Genomic DNA, 24,704 nt, shown 5'->3' with positions numbered 1-24,704 from the left:
GATGTCATCACCCACATGTGGTCTAGGACACTGTATATAGGATCAGATAGTCTCGCTTTAGACATATATTTCCTTAAACATCAAAAGCAACAGAATGATTTTCTCAACTTACTTTTGGATGCACCTTTTTGCATTTTAAAAAAAAATGTCCTTACCCCACTAGTAGAGATCCTGCTGCTTGTTCACTCAAAACACCTCCTGGGAAACTCTGAGAAATGCTTTATTTAGAAGCAAATCAGCCTGTGAGTCATGCAACTTTTTGCTTGTGTTTTTCTTCTTCAGTTCTCCTGCTACCATAAACATTTATACGAAGACAGGATATTTTACTGCATTTCAAAAGTCCATCTGCCACAGCTGCTTGTCCCCCACCTGAAGTCATCAACTTTCATGAAAAGAAAATATCTGGTTTTCTTTCAAATGCTGATAAAGCCAAAAAAAGAAAAAAAAAAGATGAACCTTCAGCAGAATTCCCTCTTCTCTTCACTCAGCGTTTCTCACGCTTCCCCGCGAAGCATTAGAACTTGTTGAACATTGGAATTAGCCTTGCGGTCAGAGGTATAATTTCATAAGATTAACAGTATTCTAAGGCAAAGAAATCACCAAACACATTGTCCCTTTTATGAGATGGTGAAAATATTATTATTCCTTTTCTCCTGGGCAGGAAGAGGGATCGGAAGGGGAGTGGGAGTGGTTGGTGGTGTAAAAAGCCCATGTGGGCTTCCTGATCACATTTTCTTTCTCAATTTCTCACGTGTTTCATTCAAGCTCCAAAGCAGCCACTTAACTGACGGTGAGGCATTCCCCCGATCTAAGAACTGTGATATGATTTAGTTTATTCCTTCTTAGTTCTGGGGTATAGGTTTATGGATTTCTAGACATTTGATTAAAAGGCAAATTTCGTTTGCAATCCAGAATATTTCTCCCTTGTGCCAACATCAATCCTCTTTCAATTACAATTTCCCAATACTTCCTGGCTTTAAAAAAAAACAACAAGAGAATTTTTGTTTTTCTTCCAACACAGAGTTACCCACTTTCTTTTTGGTGTCGTCAAATGTCCCCTGGATGTTGCTTTTTGTTTTTCTTCCAACACAGAGTTACCCACTTTCTTTTTGGTGTCATCAAATGTCCCCTGGATGTTGCTTAGTCACTGACAGAACTAAGAAGTTGCTTTCTTTACTGTGTCAATACAAAGTAGATGTTAAGGATGACATCTCATTTCAGAAAAAAGACCACACACATCATTGCACATTAGCCACTGGGCCTACAACCTGAATCAAGAGAGCCAAGGGAGACAATGTGATGTGGTGATGGAGAGCAGGGGCTCCGGAGGCAGGCCACCTAGCTTCCAATCTCAAGTCCTAGCTCTGTGAGCTTTGGAAAGTAACCTAACTGCTAGGAACCTCATTGTTCCCATCTGTAAAGTGGGGATAAGAATGGTACCTACCACCTTGGGTTGTTGTGAGTACTAAAGAAGTTGGTATTGGTATTTAGTGTACTTGTCACATGTAAGTACTAGGAAAGGTTAGTCCTAGGGAGAGATACTCAAGGGGATGGACATAGAAATTCTGCACATGGTGAATGATAAAGGAATGAATGGATATTAAAATGTATTTGTTTAATAACTATTTTTTGAGCACTTATGCTATGCCAGCTACTGTGGTAGGCGCAAGGAGACAGAAATCCGAAAGATACAAGGTGTGTCCTATGGTAGCTTCGTGTTGGGAGGAAGCTGTGGGACCAGGGACAGAACAAGGCCATTGGGACAGAAAGCTTTGAGTTTGAGTCCAGCTCCATTAGTGGGAAGGGATTGGGCAAGTGAGTTTTCTCACTTGGAAAATGAGGATAATATCACCTCATTCAGTTGTTATGAAAAGTAATGTAGAATACAATGCATGCACTTAGTAAGACTCAATGAATTAGTTACACATTATTATGTATGTGCATGTTTATGTCTGTCTCTGTGTATTTAGAGAGGGAAAGAGAAGAATCATGGTATAAGATAATGCTCAGTCTGGTAGGTTTATTCCAGGTGAAGTTGAAGGCCAAAAGGAGAGTCCTAAGCCTGCCTGGAGGGTCCCAGGAGAGGGATAGGGTGGGCACGGCCAAGACCATAAGGACAACCCAGTGAGCCCTGCAGGAGAGCAGATGTCCTAGGCAAAGTCAACAGTATATGCAAAGGCTCAGAGGCTGGAAGCATGGTGGATTTGGGAACGACCAAGGGTGGGCGCAGAGAAGTGTAGGAAATGACCCTGTTCACAGAGAGAGCAAATGGCTCACACCTTTGGCAAGATATCACCGTCTCATGAGGCTTTCCGTGGTCACCCTATTTAAACAGTCCCCTTCACTGGCATCCCCTAGGATTCTGCCTTGCTTTGATTTTGTCCAAATCAAATTCTACAACTTTCCACCAAGTCACTTCCTAAATATAAATGTACATGTGCCTACGTGTGTGTGTGTGTGTGTGTGTGGCACACATATATGACTTTGTTTATTATCTGTCTGCGGCAGAAGGGAGGATTCACGAGAACATGGACTTTGTTCACTTCTCTATCCCCAGCATGGAGATCGGCTCCTCTGGTGCAAAGTAGGAGCTCAATAAATATAGGTTGAACTGAAGGCATGTGCAACCTCCTCTGACAGGCAAAAAGGTGAGCTAAGTCTTCGGCCAGAGGAATCGTGAAGAATTCTAAGCAAGGAAAGATGTAGTCACATTCCCCCGTTAGAAAGACTGTTCTGGAAACATGCGGGGGATGGATGGTGAAGAATCCTTTCAATAGTCTGAGCTGGCTGGACAGGAGCCAGACCCATGGAGGGGGGAGAAGAGGGAGAGCAGCTGAGAGGCTTGGAAGGCATGGCAGGCAGAACTGGTGGCAGGCTGGAAGGGGCAAAGGGAGAGTCGACAGTTCAAGTGTCCGGTTTGAGAAAACAAGTGTTATTCACTGAGAAAGAACAAGAATACGAGTCAAGAAGTAAGGGGAAAAAAAACGTTCTTACTCCAAGAAGGATCAAGGACATTGTAACTGCTCAGTGGTTGGTGACTGATTGATTGAAAACAGAAGGGACAAATAGGCTGGTTGGATCCTATTAATTATTAAATGTATAGTTTTTTTTTTTTTTTAATTCCATGTGGTCTAAGAAAGGTGATGAGACTTGGGAAAATGTCTTATTTAACAGGAATGGGAAGAATCCAGCAAAAAAAAAAAAAAAATCTGTGAAGACTAAATATCTTATCGACAGTATTTCACTTTACATTATCATTATTTGCTTTAAGAGTATGCTCTCTGTTCAGTGATGAGCACCGTATTTCATCTCTAGTGATTTGATTGGCATCCACAAGACGGCTGAAGAACCAGTGAAACACAGAAATAAAATGCAAGATTCTCCTCAAAGGCCTTCAGAGGCAGACATAGCATTCAGGAGTTGCCAAACGTGCACAAAGACCCACCTAACTGACATTTATGGAACATACATTTACTGTACTAAGTTACTGACCAGGTTGTTGAGCTACTTCCATTTCCAAAGAGGGATAGAGTCACAGGAGGTCATGCATGTGGTGTGGCTGGGCGAAGTCCTTCAATGGACTTCAAAACACTGGGGCCCAGTGGTTTTAGGCAATGGCAAGCCCAGCATTGACCGTCTATAGGCTGGCCTGGCAGACACCAATGGGCTGGTCCAGAGTGTGGCATTGCCAATCAGTGGGTAGGCCATCTTAGTGACCAGCTGGCATCTAGAGCAAGGTGGACCCTCTCCACTGGCGAGGGCAATATGGACATTTCAGCCTTTACTTACCTCATCCATTAAATGACGATGACAACACCCATTCTGCACTGTGTTGGGGGAATTAAATGGAAGAAAGCCATTGAGTGTACAGCACAATGCTTGAATAGGAAGGTGGGCAATCAGTGGCTGTTAGTTGTGCAGTCTTGTTAGCGCCCAGCCCTATCTCTGTCTTGATGGTGCCGAAACATGACCAAGTGCTCAAGGGAGATATGTAGATACAGGTTCTGAAGTGAAAAAGGTGGCAAAAATAAATCATTGTAATGCTGAGCATGAATGAAATTTGAGTTTCATGAAATGATTTGTCATTTTTTTCCAAATTGACATCTTTAGCTGAAATGGTTAAACAACATTTAGTTAATTCAGCATTTTTATGACTTAGTATGTACTATAAGTGTCAATATTTTTAAAATGTTTTGTGAGAAGTGTCTTCCACCCCAACTTGTGCTTTTGTGTGTTTTACTGTGTTTTTCCTGTTTTTGACTTAAATGGAAAAAAAATGTTCCCTAAAAAAATATATCTCTGATTTTGCATTGAGAATCAATGAAAAATCTGGTTATACTTTTCAGAAATTCACTTTGTGGCAAAATTTGAGAAGTTCCAAGTTTAGTGGGAAGTTTCACAAAATAAACTATATCAACATCTAGTGTTACTTTGATTTTTCTCTCAAGTCAACTCTGCCAAGATTCAATATTTTGAAACAACTCATACATAGGCATCCTCATTTATCATCTTAAAAGGCCTATCTTATGTTCAGCTTACTAATTTACCACTTCCAAGGCCTATCTTCCCTCCCATCATTTTCTCAAGGCTGTTTTCTTTTATGTCACTTCTCTTTTCCTTTATATTGTAATTTGTCTTTCATAATAATTCAATTCAAAATCAGGCATCGAACACTGGCTATGTACTATGTATTGTCATATCAAGTAAATCCAGAATCTGCTGTGGTCAGAACAACATTTTATTCCTCTCTTTCCCTCTTTTCCCTAATTCCCAAAAGAATTCAGAAGAATCATGCTAGCCAGAAGTTTTTGATTGGAGATCAAGCTGTTGAAAAACCCTCTTCTCCTCTTATTTCATTCCATTTGAATCTATGACTATTGAAGTTTGCCATGTTCTCTTACTGACTCAACAAATGTCCTTTGGGGTAATTCCATCCTCTAACCATTAGTTCACTTTCTTTGCTTATTCATTTCCAGTTGCTTCATGGACTGAGCCAGGGTATCAGTGATTAATGATGCAGGGCTATTTCAGGAATCCCCAGCATTTTCCATATGCTGATTCACCTAACAGTTTTCTATGTTCACCTGTTGGGAGCATGGCTGTGGTATAGCACATGTGGCTTTGGGTGGCCAGAAATCTCCTGAAACTTATATGGAATTGCAAAACTGTGATCTGAACAAAGTCCATCCGCCTGTTTTTTCCTTTGGCATTTTTCCTTTCTTGAGAACAAGAAAGGGATTTGTTGTAGTCATCTTTGAATCACCAGTGACTACCATAACACCTGGGCCACAATCAAACATTCATGCTCAATAAATATTTACTGAATGATGGAATAATGTAATGAATGTTAAAGAACTTAAGAAATGTTAAAAGCTATTCATTTGTGTTTTGTGAATTGTTGTTATTATAAGTATGGAAAAACCATTTTAGGAAGAAAAAGGCTAAGGTCAATTTGAGTGCCTAAATGTTTGGAGTTACCTGTAAGGAACTGGTATGACCATAAAGTGGTAAAAATAGCAAAAAGAGTTAAAGCAGTTGAATAAAAACCTGCCTGGGTTTTCATCACCCTGCAGGCTTTTGGGTGATCATTCTCTTAACCCCATCTTTCCTGTACTCATCCCTTATATCTTCCTGCTTATAGCATTCAACCCAACTCTCTGGTTCATTCTAACCTCTTTCTTCAAATATGTGACATAAATCCCATGAAATAAGTATGCATGTTGTATCAGGGATCCCCAAAACCATCTCCATATGTGATTATTCACCAGAAACACTCACAGGACTCAGCATGTAGTCCTACTCCTGGCTACAATTTATTATAGTGAAAGGATACCAAGAAAAATCAGCAAAGGGAAAAGGCACATGAAGTGAAGTCCAGAAGAAACCAAGCACGAGCTTCTAAGAGACCTCTTCCAGCAGAGTCCCACAGGACATGCATAATTGCTCCAGCACCATATTGTGACAACACATGTGAACTGTTGTCTACCAAGAAAGCTCATTAAAGACTCGGCACCCAGGGTTTTCATTTGTGTTGGTCATGTAGGCACTCTGTCCCCAGCACACACCAATATTTCAGACTCCCAAAAAGAAAGGAGGTGTTCAGCATAAATCCCACTGCGTGTACCAACAGTTTAGGCACAATAACCCAACCTTCTCCATTGCAGAATGGTGACAACATTACCAACATCCAAGAGTCCAGATGTCAGCCAAGGGCCAACCTTGCAAGAGAGCCTTTATGGGGACAACAGTCTCAGGTCTGCTTGTATTTCCTCTTTTCTGGCCACATTTGTACACCAAGCTCATCTTCTTTCCCTATTTTGGAACAGTCCATCCTCCCAACACCAGCTCTCTGCATGGCTGATTTTACTACTCAAACCTTAACCAAAATGACACCTCCTGAGAGAATACTTCCGTGGCTATCCTAATGGAAGTAGCCTCCCACCAAGTCACTCTTTGCCATATTTTTTTAATCTTCTCAGAATTAAAGCTTGCAAGTTCCATGTTGCCAGGGATCTTTTTTTTTTTCACTACTCTATGCCCAGGACCCAGAAGAGTGGCTTGCCAGGCCCTTAAGCAGGAGCTGAACAAATGTTTATACAATTATGTGACTAATAGCGCTCTCTGAAATTTTCGTGTTCATTAACGTATTGACTTTGATATTATCAGAATACTTTGCACCCTCTGGAATATAAATTCCATTAAATCAGACTTCTCCTGTCTCTAGCTGCTAGAACAGCACTGGGCATATAGCAAGTTCTCCATAAATATTTCCTGAGTTAAAAGGAGTGTGCACGCACACACACACACACATACATTCATATCTTTTTCCAAAACATAATTACTATTCCACACATTCTGGTCTGTTTAACTCTGAGATGGGACCATAATTTTTTCCTGAATTATTTCCTTCAGTAAGTATTAAGGAAATACAGAATTTTCATTTAGTCCATGTATCATGGTACTCATGGGAAGTTCATAGATGACTTAACTAGTATTACTGGATTAAGGTGTTCACAGTGAGTAGAGTTAGGCAAACTCACAAACAAACCATTGCAAGTATAATAATATGTAAAGTATATAGGGGTGTGTGTGTGTGTGTGTGTGTGTATACATATATATCACAGAAACATATATACTATAAGGCAAATGAAATAATAAATGTGAGCTTAAGGTTTTGTTCACACAGGAGGGAGAGGGCTTGGCTTAGCCTAAGGCGTTATAAGAAGCATTCAGGAAAAGGTAATCCTGAGCTGAAAGACCCTTCAAGGAGAATCTAGGTAAAGACAGGTTGTTGAGAAGCAGGGCATAATCAGAAACCTCATAGTGATGGAGCTCATGAGTCAGGAAAGGTGAGAGAATTTCCAAGGGAAGTAGGCAAAGTCTTGCTAAGGAACTCAGGCTTGACTTCACAGGTGATGGTATCCACTGAATGGTTCAATCAAAGAACATGCCATGTTTGGGTCTGAATTGGGTCTAGGCAAATCTGATGACTCCAGGGAATGGCTTTCAGAGGAATGTTAGTGGCAGGAAGAGTGGTTTAGAGGCTCTTACACTAATCCAGATAGATAGAGTAGTAATGCATGCGGGCAGTAGGAAAAGAGTTGAGAAATGACCAGAAATTAAACAAAAAGAACTTGGAGTCTTATTGATTGAGGGCAAGAAAATGATGTCTGCAAGCTTTATTTCTCTAGGTTATATGAGTCAGCTAATGGGAATGCATAAGAATAAAGAAGCTTAAAGGAAAGATCAAGAGTTCAGTATTGGGCAAATAAAGTTGGAAGGACCTATGGACTGTGTGGTGTAAAATAACCAACTGGATATGTAAATCTGAAGCCCACTGCAATGGACACCAGAGCTAAAACTGCACAGAGGAATCAACGTCCTACCTCAGGCACTAGAACGCGTGAGAGCAGATGAGATCACTCAGGGACAACTTCTGGGCAACAACATTTCATTGGTAAGCAGAAGAGAATGTGCCTAAGAAAGAGATAGAAAGAGCAAAAGGAGAACCAGAAGAGTGAAAAATCATGGAAGGAAAAAGTTTTAAGAGTGAACTTGCCAGACCTCTTCATAACTTCAGTGGAAAAGTCCACGCTCCCCAGCTGAGCACATAAAGTCTTCCATTGGCTTTGGGTGTGCCTCTCCAGTCTCTTCTCCCACTGCTCCTTGAACAGCGAAGTTGAGAGCTTCAAAAAGCCTAGAAATTAAAGACTGAAACTTTTATTAGAATTTTCAATATATTTTCAGGACAAAGATAATTACTCACTGAGAGAACTATCACAGTCGAGTATGATAGAAGCCAGATTGCAAAGACCAAAAAAGAATGAGAGGAAAATACATGTAGGAATATATGTTGCTGTTGTGAAGAGGTGTAGACAAGATTGGAATACACAGAATAAGATGGTGACTAGAAGAAAGCCCAATCCAGGAAGAAATGTTTAAACTGGAAAAATCTTGAACCTATTAAGAGTCTGAAGTTGTGGTAGGAATAACTCAGTTCTCCACCTGTGTGTCTTCTTTATTCTCACACTATTACCACAATCACAACACTTCTGACACCAGATGTGTGGGGTTTTTCCCACCCTGAACAATTCTCTGTGTTGTCAGTTTGGAGTCCTACAATGTAATTCAACTCTGACGCTACCTACCTGGACATTGTATCAGATATCAGAGAACAAGGGCTCAATCCCATGAGACTGTCCCCCATTTCCGATGCCAATCACAGTAATAGGCTCCCAAGTTACCCACAACTTTTGTCTGACTTGGCTACAAATCAGAGGCTCCCATGAACTCCTCCACCTTGGATTTGATTATTTGCTAGAACAGCTCACAGAGCTCAGAAAAACATTTATTTACCAGTTTGTTAAAGGATATGGTAAAGAATATAGATAAATAGTCAGATGCAAAGATTCATAGGGAGAGATCTGGGAGGGTCCCAAGGTCAGAAGCTTCTGTCCCTGTGGAGTTGATGTACATTGCCCTCCTACTCCATGGATGTGTTCACCAACTGGAAACTCTCCAAACCCCAGACTTTGGGGATTTTTATGGAGGCTTCATCACGTAGGCATGATCAAGCACTAACTCTATTTTCAGCCTCTCTCCCCTCTCTGGAGAATGGGGGATGGGACTAAAAATTCCAAGCTTCTAATCTTAGCTTGCTCTTTCTGGTGACCAACCCCCAACCAGGAACCCATCAAGATTGCCTCTCTGGAGCAAAAGACACTGCTATCACCCAGGAAATTCCAAGAGATTTAGGAACTCTGTGTCAGGAGCTGGGGTCAAAGACCAAATATTAGAGCAAAAGATGTTCCTAGTGCTTTTATCACCTAGGAAATTATAAGGATTTTAGAAGTTCTGTGCCAGGAACTGGGGGCAGACTTATTATCTTTTATTATCTTGTTATCTCACAGAAATACATGATTCAACTGGGAAGAGGTTGAAGATATGGGAGAGGACTAGGATGATGAATGAAAAGAACTTGAAAGAGGAAGAAAAAAATGCCACTAAAGACATAAGTTGTGGATTCCAATAGGAGAGAGATGCCTCATGGTCTAAAATGGAAATCAAAGCTCTTGGGGTTGGTACACACAGATTTCCGACATGGAATAAACTGCTTATTTGCCTTGATTTTTTAATTAAAGTGGCAAGTTTGTCTACCATTGCTAAAAAGTTTGTGAGATAAGGTTCTTAAGAAGAGTGATGGAGGTTCTTAATGGACATTGAAGGGTACTTGAAAATTAGTCACCCAGCAGTAAGTAAGAGTCTGAAAAGTGAGGGGTGCCTGTGTGTTACAGTCGGTTAAGCATCTGACTCTTGGTTTCCACTCAGGTTGTGATCTCAGGGTCATGAGATCGAGCCCAGAGTTGGACTCTGAGCTCAGGATGGGGTCTACTTAGGACTCTCTCTCCCTCTCCTTCTGCCCCCCCCATGCTCTCTCTCTCTCTAAAATAAATAAATCTTTTTAAAAAAGAGTCTGACAGGCGATGTTGAGAATCTGTTTGAAACATGAAATTAATTTTCTCCAACATTCCTCAACCACCTTGGTACAGGAGCCAAGAAAGTGACTTGAAGCATTAATGCAGTATTATAGTTTTGTGGAGTGGATGTTTTGGAAGGATAGAGGGTTAAGGAGCTGAGGGCCCTAGTGATATTTGTGATAGGGTCCAAGGGAAGAAAAAACATCAGAAGAGGCTAATTCTGAAAGAACAAGAGGTATCAAAGCACAGGGTAAGTTTAAAGACCAGATAGTGTAACAGTAGTGACAAAGCCAAATGAATTGAAATTTTTGATGAGTAGAATATTTGTGTTTAAGAACTTAAGGATGAAGAAATCCCCAGATTTAACCTGGAAACAGTGCCTGAGGGGGAAGAGAGATGAAGGCAGTTGGAGATGTGGAAGTTAAGAAGCAGAGAGGAAAGAAGTCAGAAGGGTCATCTATCTGAAGTGCAAGGTCACTGAAGATAATGGTGGGTCAGTGGAATTTGGGTAAAAAAGCAAACCTTTTATTCAATGAATGTGCAGAATTGGCTTAGAAGATAGCAGGCCACTAAGATAAAAATTGGAAAAAGATAAGGTGAGAAGAAATTAGCTTCAGTGGAGCAATGATATTTAGAGGGCATTGGGGTAATTATTTGGAAGCCTCAATGGGAAGTAAGGAGAGTAATCCCACCCCTCACAAATTCTCTCTAGGGGCTGCAGGGAAGGGCTATAATGTGCAAAGAGAAAATAAGCCACTGAACAAAACTGAAGTCATATTTTACCCTTAAAGTCTTTATCATTGTCTTCATTATCATATGAATTAATCAACTACAGATATCTTGCCCTCTCTTTAGCAGATTTAGTAATGACATCAGAAACTTTCAACAATGATCAGTGCATATTTATATGTAAGCCAACACCACATAGACAAATTCACATTTATGAAATCCACTCATTTCTAAAGGATGAAATATAAGAGTCCTTTACCTAACTGACAATTAATTTCAAATAAATATTCAAGACTGGTTTTTAGTGGAAACATGTATGTCACAGAGTTTTGCCTAAAGTTGTGTCCAGTTGTCATGGTTTTAAGACAAGCCATTCGGTGTGTAAGTAACTTTATTCTGGAAAAATAAATCAGATACTACAAATAGCATAAAGTCTGTTGTCAACAATGGGACACTAATAAATATTAAAATCTGATTGTCACATAAGATTAATGAGTGATTATTTAGGATTGAACACATGTTAAAATAATTTGGCCACAAAGTAGCCCATTAAAATCGTGATGATATGAAACCAGATATAATCCAGAAGCAGTTAAAACGTGGTAATATTTAATCTGTCCATCATTTTAAAAATTACTATTCGATATTCATAATTCAAAATTCTCATGTTTTATGCAGAAATCAGCAATTCGGCAGATCCTATGTGAGAGAGCTAAGCAGTTTCATATGCTCTCCAGGTGTCTTTCCAAAATTACTCCCCGAAACATTTTTTAAATGTATTATTCTAGAAAAGCAATGATTAGCATAAGAAATGTAGTAACTGACAGGTATTTTCCTCCTGCTAGGATTGTTATTTCTATTGAACATATGGAGCTATTTAGGAACTATTTCAACTCCTCCAGAAGCATAGTGTCATACCACCATAGAGTGGCAAGAGACAATAAGAATAATCATAGTAGCTAGAATTCTTTGCTTTTATTATGTCCCTGGCATGTTAAATAGCCTTATTTGCATTATTTTATTTAATCATCATCCCATCCCCCACCAAAAAAAGACCAGAAGACAAATACTATTATTCTTTACATTTTCAAAATGAAGAAACTAGGGGTGCCTGGGTGGCTCAGTCAGTTGAGCGTCTGACTCTTGATTTCGGCTCAAGTCATAATCTCAGTCATGGGATTGTGTTGTGGGATTGAGCCCGACGTCTGGCTCCTCAATCAGCATGGACTCTGCTTTAGTTTCTTTCCCTCTGTCCCTCCCACTGCTCTCTCTCTCTCTCTCAAATAAATAAATAAATCTTTAAAAAAATGAAGAAACTAAAAAGTGCAACACATTTCACAAAGCTATTGCAGTTCAGGCTGGGATTTGAACCAGAGTCCACCTCTTACTTGGTGCCTGTCCATTTATATGATCTCAGAAATCTAACTGCCATGGACAGACCCTCAAGCAAGGAGAGCTGACAGATCTGCTGACCCTTCCTGTCTTTTAAGTACATTAACTCAAGCTGTAGACCAACCTTCCTTAAAAGGCAGAGAGCATGAGGAAGTTTTTAATTCACTAACAGATTACTTTTTTTTGGCATTTCCTGAATGATTTGTCCATGTTTCTAGACATGAGACAATGTAAAAAGTAGAAGGAAACTTATAGTTCTGGAGCCCAGCTTCCCACTCGGGACAGAAATCCCTTTCCTCTTCTTGGCCCTTCTTAAACTTTGAAAGCCTGCCTTTGGATTAAATATTACCTATTATTAAACTAGAGTGTGCTGGTTCCTTTCTTCTATATCCCACCTAGTGTCCTCATTACAATACTGATTCCTGATTCTGCCCCTCTCTTTGAGCCTTCCAGACCTCATAGCAGATCCTGATGCTTTTAGTTCTTAAGAGCTTGTGTGTTCAGTGAGCATTAAGACTGTTGCTATGGATCTGTGAGCACAAGGTGAATGTGAAAGGAATCAAACTTTTTATTCAGTCCTTTCTGTTTCAGTTAAGATAGCTTCACGTACACACTAAATTCACATTATGAGACGTTCACAGGTAGGCATGACTAGTTTCAGTTTGGTGGCACGTTGAAGTCATCAAAGACCAAGTCTTGCTCGTTTTTTCTGTGTACCATCCTCAGGTCACAAAATGGATGAAGCTGTTCCAGAGATCACTTACAGACACAGAAACATCTGGCCAGAAAAGAGGGGCATGTCCTCCTGGGCATTGTTTTGTCATTAGGGAGTAAAAACTTCTTAATAAATCCCTCATATGATTTTCCCTCCAGTCCCAGTCTACAGTCAATGCTCATGACCTAGCTATAAGGGATTGATGAATCCAATACCTGATATTTTCAGACACTTTAGTAGAAGTCAGCTCTGGGAGCGTGGAGGAGGGTGGAGGGAAGAAAGAGTTGAGTGTAGACAACCAACTTACACTGCTATTCTACTAGCTACATCATGCTTACGTAGCCTCGTTAACCACAACAAGAACTTCATAAGTACTTACACTTCATGAGCTACAGTTTCTAAGGCAAATAGAGCAAACACTGGGCTCTAGTGTAAATGGACTAAACCAGGACAAACATAGGTATTTATCTGTCTCTAAATGGGAAGTGTCAAAGAATTTTAACTAAGAGATTGATTAAACTAAAAAGTACCTATAGTCAGAGCAAAGGAAAATGCTTCTCATATTTGGCTAAACCAATTGGCATTGAGAAATTTGCCTTAACTACCAGTAAGATTTATTTTCATTACTGTCTCTCTGGTGGTATTGCATTCAGACTCCAAGAGTTACAACCTTACTTACCTTCCTATGGGCCAACCACACCATGGGTGTCTGGTAAAAGTTTACCCTGACATAGATGAACATGTCAGCGATGTTTTTAGGCTCCTCCAAATCAGATGAAATAAAAGAGTCCTTGGTGATGCTGAAAACCCAGCATAGAACATCTTCATGTGAACCAGAACTTCATTTGACCTTGACCAGGTTGAGATAAGCAGCAGCAGCCTGGAGACAGTGACTCATTTCTGAATAAACAAGGATAATTTTCACACCTGTCTTTGAAAAACGTTGCCCCAGGAGTCTAGAGTTGCAGCAAGAAATCTGCCTAATTCTGAAAGCCCTTCAAAGGACAGGGTCACACTTGCAGTCTGAGTGGTGTTAGTTCCATTGGAAAAAAGGGGAGTTACAGCATTGTACCAGAACTCCACAGCTATCACTGCTGGCAAAAATGTCCATCAGAATCCCAAACCCTCCTCCTGGTAGTAGATGAGGCTATCATGAAACAGATCTTTAAAAATGAAATGTGACCTGAAATACAAATTGAAACATTGAGTGAGTCTGTCTGTCCATCTATCTACCTATCTATCCATCCATCCATCCATCCATCTGTCCTACCTCTATATCTGTACATACCTATATACATAAGCATCACAAGAGCTACTTAGAAAGAGTATTGTATTTATAAAATATTTAATACCCAGAAGTTTAGGGCATGTGTAAACGTACAGACAAGGATTTTAAATTACATGTGTAATGCCAATTTGTCTTTTATTATTATTATTTTTTAATATTTTATTTATTTATTTGAGAGAGAGAGAATGAGAGAGAGCGAGTACATGAGAGGGGGGAGGGTCAGAGGGAGAAGCAGACTCCCTGCCGAGCAGGGAGCCCGATGCGGGACTCGATCCAGGGACTCCAGGATCATGACCTGAGCCGAAGGCAGTCGCTTAACCAACTGAGCCACCCAGGCGCCCCCAATTTGTCTTTTAGAGAGTGCAATGATGATTCCTTTTAAAGTTGCTTTGGAGACAAACAGCTTAGCTATCTTTGGTTAGCTCTCAGACGTCTCTAACACTCAAGGATGAAACAAAATTTCGTTGTGTGTTTGTGAGCAATTTTCCTGAAGCCACCTGTTACTTTTCTTTTTCTTTCTTTCTTTCTTTCTTTCTTTCTTTCTTGTCCCTTTCTCTATTAGTAAACATTTAAATGTATTCCACCCTATGGAGCTTTCAACTGTGAAATTAACCTATTCCCAGGCTCATTTGAGTAATACCAGGTGTTTCATACTTTTCCCTCCTACCCACAGCAAAAATCCCTTAGGAAAAAGGGAGGAAGTGGGACATTTGACATTGGTGCAGTTAAAAAGTGTCAACTGACAATCTGAAAATGACCAGAGGCGTTCTATCAAAACCTAGTGAAAAAGATCTAATAAGCCCCAACTTTTAAAATGTAATACAAGATTCCTCTCCTTTTCTTGCTTAAAACAAAAAGTGCTCCTCCTTTTTCATATTTAAACAACAGCTATCAAAGATTTAATGATTGCACCATTGGACACAGTTCAAACAATACAGGCAGGAAAGAATGTACAGCTGTCAAAAAACCAGCCCAGTCAGAAGTGCCCCAGACAAATCACTGTACATCATCGGCTGGTTTTAATTAACAGCAGACTCTGAGCTGCTTTTTCTTCCCCCTCTTTCTTTGGTAACTTTAAACAAAGTGATTTGTAGGGTTCTGTCTTATATAGTATCTACTCCAGTGGAAACGGAGGACGTCCATGGAAAGCACTTGAACCAAAGTTCAAAGCAGATTACAGCATCTGAAGGATACCTTACGATTTTTATCTTGGCCCTCGAAGAAGAGTGAGTGAAGTTCATTCATTTTCCCTCCTGAAGGGCTGAGTCTCTTGTGAAGGGAGTTTACACGGTTATTCGTATAATAGATTTCTGTTAATGCTGATCTGATTCTAAGGACATTTTTTATCCTGTAGTTAATGAAAAAATATCTTATGTTGCAAGCAGCGACAGTCAAGAGAGATGTTTAGAGCTTTGTTTAATGGAGGACTTTCTTAGTGAATAAAGACATTCTTCAGCAAAGAAAGGCTTTCTTCCATGTGCAAATACTTGCTGTAGCCATTAAGTAATAAAAATACTACTGATGGAAGATGTCCGAGAGGCCATGCAGTCTGACCCTTTTATTGTATAGGTGAGATGGCATGGTGCTCTATATAAATCTCTATAGAATAAATGAATGATATTGATGCTCAGAGATGGAACTTTCCCTGAGGTCCCAGGGCCTGGTGTGGGCAACGCCATGGCTGCATGCCTCTGACCCCCATGGAGGAAGGAGGCTTAAGAATGATTAAGAAACATTTAACATATTGACATAAAAGATGATGTTAAGAACTAACAATCCTCTTTCGCGCGATCACATGATTTGTGAGCACAGTGCTCAGTGTCATAGTGACCAACCAGATGGACTGGAAAAAACTGAATCAGAGCCCAGTACCTCCCAATTGCCTTGAACAACTCAAACCACTTAATTTTATCCACTCCATTCATGAATTGAACACTGTTCCTCACACAGCAGGTGTTCCCCCCATAGACCTAACCATTTTTCTGGCGCATGGAAAGATAGTGCAACCACGTGGCCAAGATCTTGGGCTCTTTAGCCAGTCTGCCTGGGTCCAAATCTTGGATCTACCACTTACTTGTTGAGTAAACTCAAACGGAGTATCTAGCTTTCTGTCCCATGGTTTCCCCATTTGAGAAGTGGAGGCAAAATTATTACCTCTCTCCCGAGGTAGCCCTGAGGATTAAATAAATTATGAGTAAAACCTAGAACTGTGCCAGACACACAGTAAGTTCTATAGAAATACTGGCCATTGGGGCGCCTGGGTGGCTCAGTTGGTTAAGTATCTGACTCTTGGTTTCCACTCAGGTCATGACCTCAGGGTCCTGGGATTGAGCCCTGTGTAAGGTTCTGTGTTCAGCGGCAAGTCTGCTTCTCCCTCTGCCCCTCTCCCCTCACTTGTACTTGCTCTCTCTCTCACTCAAATAAATAAATAAAATCTTAAAAAAAAAAAGAAAAGAAAGCTGGCTATTATAATATTGACCTTCATCCTTCCTGATTTGACACACAGTATGACACCAAAGATCCAAGGGATCCTCCATGGCCATGTTATCGCTCTGTAAATTATGTGGCTCCAGGGCTTTCTCTTGTGATTTCTGATGTCTTTTGGGGAAAAAAAGGAGGCTTGGAATTAGTTTTTCAATTCAACAAAACTCACTGGTATTTTTAAATAAGACTGTCAGGAACAAGGACATGCAGATCTATGAAATATCACCTGGTGCCATTTTCAGGAGCAGAATGAGGGCTGAGTCAGGCGCAACCCCATTCCAGAGCAGCTTGTGGACCCTCTTAGAAGCCTGACCCCCACGCAGAGGTTACTCAAGAAAACAAGTGCACGGAGTAGAGATAGTATACATCCAAACCCACCTTCCAGTTTTAGTAGATTCCCAATGCTTGAAAACAGCTGTAAATGAAATATTCTGGTTAATCCCATAATTTGGCAGAGAGATTACATAGATATCATACCCAGTGTATTGAGCTTTGATGAGTTACCAGGGGTTTGCACACTACCGCCTCTGGGCCAAATCTGCCTCATGCCTTGTTTTGAGCTAATAATGTTTCTACATTTTAAAATTCAATTCAATTTACATTCAATATAACAAAATATAGCAAAGAATATGCAACAGAGGCTGTTTGTAGCAAAGAGTTGACAATATTTACTCTTTGGCCGATATAGATAAAGTGTTGATCGCAGAGTTAAGTTGTAACAAAATACACATAGCATAAAGGCCTCACAGGGCATGATTTCATTTTTTTTTATGATTCAGAAGTCACTTCTGACTCTTGTAATATCCCAGGCTCAAGATTAAGAACATTAGTTATGATGGAACTGTATAATGGTTAAAGGTGTGAATTCCAGTGTCAGATTTCCTTGGATCCTATCTAGGCTCCACCACTTAAGTGTGTGATCTTTTTCAAGTTATTTAATCTTTCTAAGCCTTGGTTTCCTCATCTGTAAAAAATGAGCATTACAGCAGCTGCCTCATCCGGCTGATGTGAGGATCAAAGGAGATAATGCATGCAAAGCACTTTGCACGCGGCAGATGTTCATTAAATGTTAGTTGTTGCTGTTATAACTCCCAGCAGAAAGAGTCTGGTTCTCTAAGCTTCCTGGTTATTTACATGTCGTATGATTGGGAACTGACAACACTGTCATCCTGGCCAGAATGATCTATCCAGTTTCCTGACTCTACTTGCTGGTACATCCTTTATAATACGTCGGAATTAGACATGCCACGTGTGGCTGCCACGTGTAACTGGAGTGTGAAGAGGACAATCCCTGCCAGAGTTCCACATTCACACTCACACCCTCCTGTCATGCTTCCACTCAAGCCTTGGTGGTGATGTGTGAGATGCACCAGTTTATGCCCCTTCTCGAGTCCTTATTGCCCTTGGCGGCTTCAAAACCACTGTCTTGCACCTAAAAAATTAGCTTGATTGTGGTGATTATTTCACAAGGTCTACGCACATTAAAGCATCAAGTTGTACACTTTAAACATAATATAATTTTTGTCAGTTACACTTCAAAAAAGCTGAAAAAAAGAAATATGACACGCCATGAAAAAGATACTTAGAAAGAGGTTTTGAAATGATGTTTAGATAATAAATGTAATGTGAAAAAAAAAAAACAAGAAAATAAAACAATAGTCCCAAGAAAGAAAGAGAGAGAGTGTGTGAAAATAATTAGTTTACAGTCACAGAGGTGGGATGGGTCCAAATTTGCATCCACTGAAATTCTTGGCTAGGGCCATCCTCAGAACCCTGCTTCTTGAATTCAGATGCTGGAATGGAAGAGATGCCTGACATATAACATGAGTGAAAAATGAAATTTCATTTTTAGAAGCCTCTCAGATTTGGGAGGTCGTGTATTATTACAACATAACCTTGCAAAATCGCACTTATGCAATGATCTAACAAGAAAAATCTATTTCTGTAAGATTTTCTGTAAGTCTGGATTCTTCAAATGAAGATCATCATTTGCTCCATTTCTAAATACAGAAAAAAAAAAAAGGGAGGGGGGAGAAAAGGAAAAAAAAAGTAAGCAATGAAAAGAAAGAAAATCCTTGAGATTTGTGACTTGAAAGGCACAAGATCAAAACGTAAGAAAACGTTTACGTAGGAAAACATAAAATTATAAGTTCCTAAATTCTCCTGGAAAGTGTTTCTTTATCCACATTTGAATATTCTTACATGCTCACTTCTATGTTTCTTTAGGGTCCAAAAAGTCTAATTTTCCTTTAGGCTTACATGACAAGTATTTCCTTTTAACACTTCAATAAAAAATTATAGAAATTTTCCATAGATCTAAAAGGCTGACAAGCAAGACAAAATTTCCACCAAATATTGGAAGTCGGCCTCCCAGATGGAACAGAGTCGAGCAAGGAAAGCAGTTTTCTTTTACAAGGTTTGGAAGCCCCATAAAATTTCTCCATCTCTCAAAACAGTTTTTGACCAAGGGTAAAAACGGCCCTGCTCTAGAGGAAAAAAATGCTGCCCGTGACTTAGAGGAAGATTGAAATAAACTCCTTGAGTCTCACGCATCCTCCAATTCAACATCAAAGGTTTTTTATATTTGGGGGAAGATAAAGCCACATTCCCTTCAACTTGGTTTATCAAAGACAATGTTAGTATCTTCTAGAATATTTCATACAACTTTAGTTAAAGTGTAAAACCTTAGTGGGAAATTGCTTTTCAAGATTTTCTCATTCACCAAAAACCTGTCATTTTAATAATTGATTTGAATTGCTCAGATTATCACCTCTGATGGCTGAGAGCCCTAGGATTGAATAATGAATGTAGGCTTTCTCAAGAGTTTGCTCTCCTGTTTCTTTCTTAGCAAGATTCCCCGTGAGCAGTGTTTCTCTTCATGAAGTCCTTAGGAAGATGATACTGGGGGATTTGGTTGTACATTACATGCTGTTTGGTACCTGCCACAACTGCAATGAAACGCTTATTTTCCACTTTTTGTTTTTTTTGCTTGTTTGTTTGTTATGTTCAGCTAGCCAACATAGTACATCGTTAGTGTTCAACAATTCATTAGTTGTGTATAACACCCAGTGCTCATCACCACACATACCCTCCTTAATACCCATCACCCAGTTACCCCATCCCCCCACCCCCCTCCCTTCTGTAACCCTAAGTTTGTTTCCCAGAGTCCAGCATCTCTCAGGTCTGTCTCCCTCTCTGATTTCTTCCACTTCTTAAGGAAGTCGCTTCATCTTGCAATGCTGCCTTATTACTGACATTAAAAGAGTTCATCTTTGTGTGTGGAAAAAATTAGTAGAATGGGTCCAAATTTGTTCTATTACTAGAAGCAACTCTCCATACTCAACATAGAAAGCACCATTCTTGGAGACATTGTGAGATTTTCACTGGAATGCCAGCCTGCTTGATGGTCTCCATAGATTCCAGCAGAAGCATCTGTTAGCTTTGTTTTTTTTCTGGAAATGCTCTTCTTGGCCCCAGCAGATACATGCATCTGTTACCCTCATCTCTGTTATTTTATCCTCAGTCAAAATTACAGGTATGAGAAGCAATTCATGATAGAAATGAAAATATTTCTTTAATAATCAGGGCTGGTGTCGTATAAATAATGCCTTCATTGGAAAGAACATTCTTCAGAGAGGCTCCGGAGTCCCTGGTATTCCATCTGTCTCTTGGTGATTACTACTAACCCACAATTTCGTTTGTCTCCATGCTCCCCAGGACCAGGGTCTAGCCTCCTTGAACATCTCTCCTCTGCAAGGTTATTCCCAAGAAATTTCTAGATACAATGGCCAATTCTCTCATCCTCCCACTCCAACACCCTCCTCCACTGCCTTCTGAGGGCCCAACAATGGTGACTTCCTATCCCAACAGGAATTGTTTTTGTTTTTTGTTTTTTTTAAGATTTTATTTATTTATTTGACAGAGAGAGAGACACAGCGAGAGAGGGAACACAAGCAGGGGGAGTGGGAGAGGGAGAAGCAGGCTTCCCACGGAGCAGGGAGCCCGATGCGGGGCTCGATCCCAGGACCTGGAATCATGACCTGAGCCGAAGGCAGACGCTTAACGACTGAGCCACCCAGGCGCCCCTATCCCAACAGGAATTGTAATATTTTTCTCCTTTTCAGTTGTAAAGCCATCTAACAGGCCAAGCCAGCGGGTGAAGACTTTCTTATTCATCATCCTTTGTTTCCTTTGGTTCTCATATTACCACCTGCGAGAGAGTTTGCATTTTTTTAAATATATGTAATTCTTACAATGACTTTAAATGTTATCATTGTTATTGTTTTGAACAGATAAGGAAACCGAGATTCACACAGTTTGAGCAGTTGTCCAAATGGGCAACCAGCAGGCAGAGAAGAAGCCGTATTATTCCAAATCATTACTGTACATTGCTCCTTCTTCCAGATCCTTTCTGGATTAATTCTTTTACCCATGTCAATGTCTGCCTTTATATTATTTTGATACCCATTAGATCTTCTGTTTCACAGAATCACATCTCTTCCCTCCCTTCAAAGGGTCTCTGATAAATCTCAATCTCATTCTTGCGTCCATACTTTTTCCTAACCAATGTTTACTAAACATCTACTTCACCCAAGCTACTGTCAACAATGTCGTCCTTTATTACCAAAGCCAAATGTTGACAACAGACTCGTCCTGTTGACAGTCATTCCAAAAATAGTCAAGATGTCAAACTGGCAGAGTCAAGCTGTAGACTCTATACGGAAAGTAAAGAGCTGAAGGGCTCAGATTTGTAACAGGTTATTATGGAGCTGAAAGCATGAGTCTCTGCCATTTTCTCCTCTTTATCTTGCGGGTTTCCCAGCAGCTGCCCATAGCCTGGGAATAGGTGACGCTGTTAAATCATCTGTGACCTCTATGACATCAGTGGTTTGGAGATCAGGGAGGGGGGAGGATAAAAGGTGGGTCTGCCAGAAGTAGGGGCTGAAGCAATCTTTAGCACTGCTGTGCTCTTTTAGAAATACCCTCCTTAAAATCATGCACTTCTTGCAATCTTGCACCTCTCAGGCATCTTCCCACATAATCCCTGTGTATATCTCCCTTGGGACCAGTTTTTATGATGAGATTTAGTTGGGGGGAATTTTATGTTGGATTACCCCTATCGTATTCTATGAGGCATACCGGATTTCTAAAAGCAATATTTTGATAATTTGACTTGATGTCACTTGGGTTGAAATAGCCTCAACCTTATGAGGAATCTTGGGATTTCTCTTTTCAGGTTCTTTTAATTTTTTTCCAACATTTTTTTAAATGGAGTTTGCAATTATATAAAAAACTGGAACGACTATAGAGAAAATGTCCATAGGCACTGCCTATATCCTACAACCAATGGTTCACCACGTTTGCTTTGTTACATATCTACTATTCATCTCTCGAGCCATCAGTCCATATTATATTTGATGCATTTTGAAGCAAGTTGCAGACATCAGTGCACTTTATCTGTAAGCATTACCACATGCATACCCTTAACTAAAGTTCAATATTTGTTTATGTATTTTTTTAAGGAAAAAAAATGGCCTGCAGTGAAATGTGTAAATCTTACTGTCTCTTTCTAAAAGTTTCATCCAATGCAGACAGGTATATAATGTAATCCTTATCAAGATACAGAAAAAGACCAGCGCCCACATATTTCTCTTGTGCCCCTTTCCCACTCAATCCCAGTCAAACTCAGAGGCAACCACTTGTTCCTTTTACTTTCCATTATACATGAAGTCCTATTTTCCAAAAGGAAAGTAATTCAGGGTTTACATCCATACTACTGCTGGAATTTGGAGACAAGTCATCTATTACTACCTAGAGTATAAAATTCTCACCAATAAGAACCTCACACTTGCTTCTGATCACAGCTAAATCCATTTGTCCTTTCCCTAACCAAGTGTTTTCTTCCACCATTGGCTGATGGGTCATCCATCTTTCTGTGATTTCCAAAGCTGCTTGAACAATTTCAAGGAAGATAAGACTGGCATTTTGTGTTTTCCCTGTTTGGCTTTTACAGCTTCCATTTTGCAATTGAAGCTTCCTGTTTGACTTTGGACATGATCTTATTATTGGGTGCTGATTGTGCACCATGCACAAGGATCACTTGTAGCAGGCGGACACTGAAGATTTTTCTGGACTCATTCATGAGGCCTCTTGGCACCACGAGGCATTGCTCATTTGACACGGGGTACTGTAGAGTGATAGGGGCACCTGCTAAGCTATACTGCACAATGTTCAATTCATGTACAGTCATTAGTCATGTGGCACATGCTTCTGACTAAGCTGATTTTGTGCGTGTGTCACAAGATGCCACTCAGTGGAGCGACCTTTTACAACATGAGCTGGTACATTCCATTGTAATCAGTGAGTTTTTGTTGGATTTTCTGCTCTAGGAATCTGCCAAAGAAAATCTGTAGGAGAGAGAAAAGTCAATCCGTAATTGAGTGCTCCCAGCTCAGTGGAGGAGAGAGTTGGCGAGAAGCCACAAGCATGGGTGCAAGTTGTTCAGTTGACTCTGCGATGTCCGTGGGCAAAGGTATGAGAAAGGAGGGGGGTACTAATAACATCTCTCTGGCTTGCTTCAAAAGAAGTGGCAAGTATTCCCTCAGCAGATACAGGGGAATTCTTTTAAAAATGAAAAGCCATAACACAAAGCAAGGTGCTCTCAGAATTCTCAGGCTCCTTTGGATTTCCATGTGGTGGTCCACAGACTAAACAGGTTAATCCTATAGTTCTCTCCCAGGTAAAGGTAGGCTCTAGGTCCTCACTGGAGATACCAGAGCATAGATCAAGGGTAGCCTAATAGTAATAACAATAATTGCTAATATTTCTTCGTACTTACTATGACCGTTAGAGTCCTAGCAGGAGGCAGATGGCCCACCACCAAATTGTGGAAAATGGGGAGAATTTAATGAAACTACTTACAGATATGTACACTAGGGAAACTAATAGGGAATGGTGAAGTGCCCAGGGACTAGCGATGTCTAGGTCTGAAAGAGCAAGAGGAAGAGTGGTGTCATCCAGCCTGTTGAGAGCTGGAGCTGCCGAAGAGGGACCATCCAATAGGAGCTATGTCTGGAATTGGCATTGCCCCGTAGAGGGTGACTCTGGGAGACCACCTTTCCATGCTTGTCCTGGTGGCAGCCCCACTGAGAACAGAGATTCTAGGGCTAGCCTCTTGGGGTTGCTGACAACTGGAGGAGCCTCAGGGCAGAAAGGCACCTGAGGCTAGGGTGAGTGGGGTGGGGACCCTCCCTGCCTACATCTGCCCACACAGGCTCAGGAAGGACTCTCATATGCCCAAGGCTACAGCAGCCCATCATTTTGGTGGCGGGGAGGCAAATCCTCCCATGTGGGCTCAAGCTGCTGCCTCTGGCCCAAGGCACTAGGGGTTTTCACACCTCTTTCTTCCAGTGCCCACATACCTTCCACATGTTGTATACACGGGGGGCTAAATCATTTCCTTCTTTTTTACTATACTGATTGGTTGCATATGCCCATTCTGTGGGGGTCTATCCTATCTGAAGCATCTGACACACCCGGAGACCATCTGAGCAAGTTTGGAAAGCTTGAGACCTGGAAGTCAGACATGGGCAGAACCACATGGGTTCGGGGAAGCTGGAATGCCTTCCTGCTCCCCGGGACAGAAACACCCTCAGTTGGCACCCCATTTTCATTGAGGGATGGGCAGTGAAATGAGTAGGAGTCTGAAAGATGTGCTTTTCAATCTTGATATTATGTGATTCAGGGCAAGTTTCCTGTGCGCCCAAGCCTCACCTTCCTCATCTATAAAATGGAACTAATACCAGCACTTACCACAAAGGGTGGTTGTGAGGGCCAAATGAGATGATGAATTTAACATGCTTTGTGTAATGTGCTCTATACTACTTAGTGATCAATTGTTCCATAACTAACAATATGCTTATCATTTTGTTCTACACACATGCTTAGTGATGTGGGCATATCCAGCAAAACACGTTACTGAGCACCTAGGGAAGAAGAGAAGCCAGGAAAGTGGGGGGCTCATGAGCCAGTTGTCCATCTTGCCTGAGGCCCACTGCACACTCTCCACCTGTTGTACTCCTAACCAGAGCATTCACATGCTGGGGTGGGAAGAAGGCAA

This window comes from Phoca vitulina, unplaced genomic scaffold, assembly GCF_004348235.1.
Source record: "Phoca vitulina isolate PV1807 unplaced genomic scaffold, GSC_HSeal_1.0 scaffold95, whole genome shotgun sequence".
Taxonomy (NCBI): domain Eukaryota; kingdom Metazoa; phylum Chordata; class Mammalia; order Carnivora; family Phocidae; genus Phoca; species Phoca vitulina.
Note: the sequence above shows the minus strand (reverse complement) of the source record.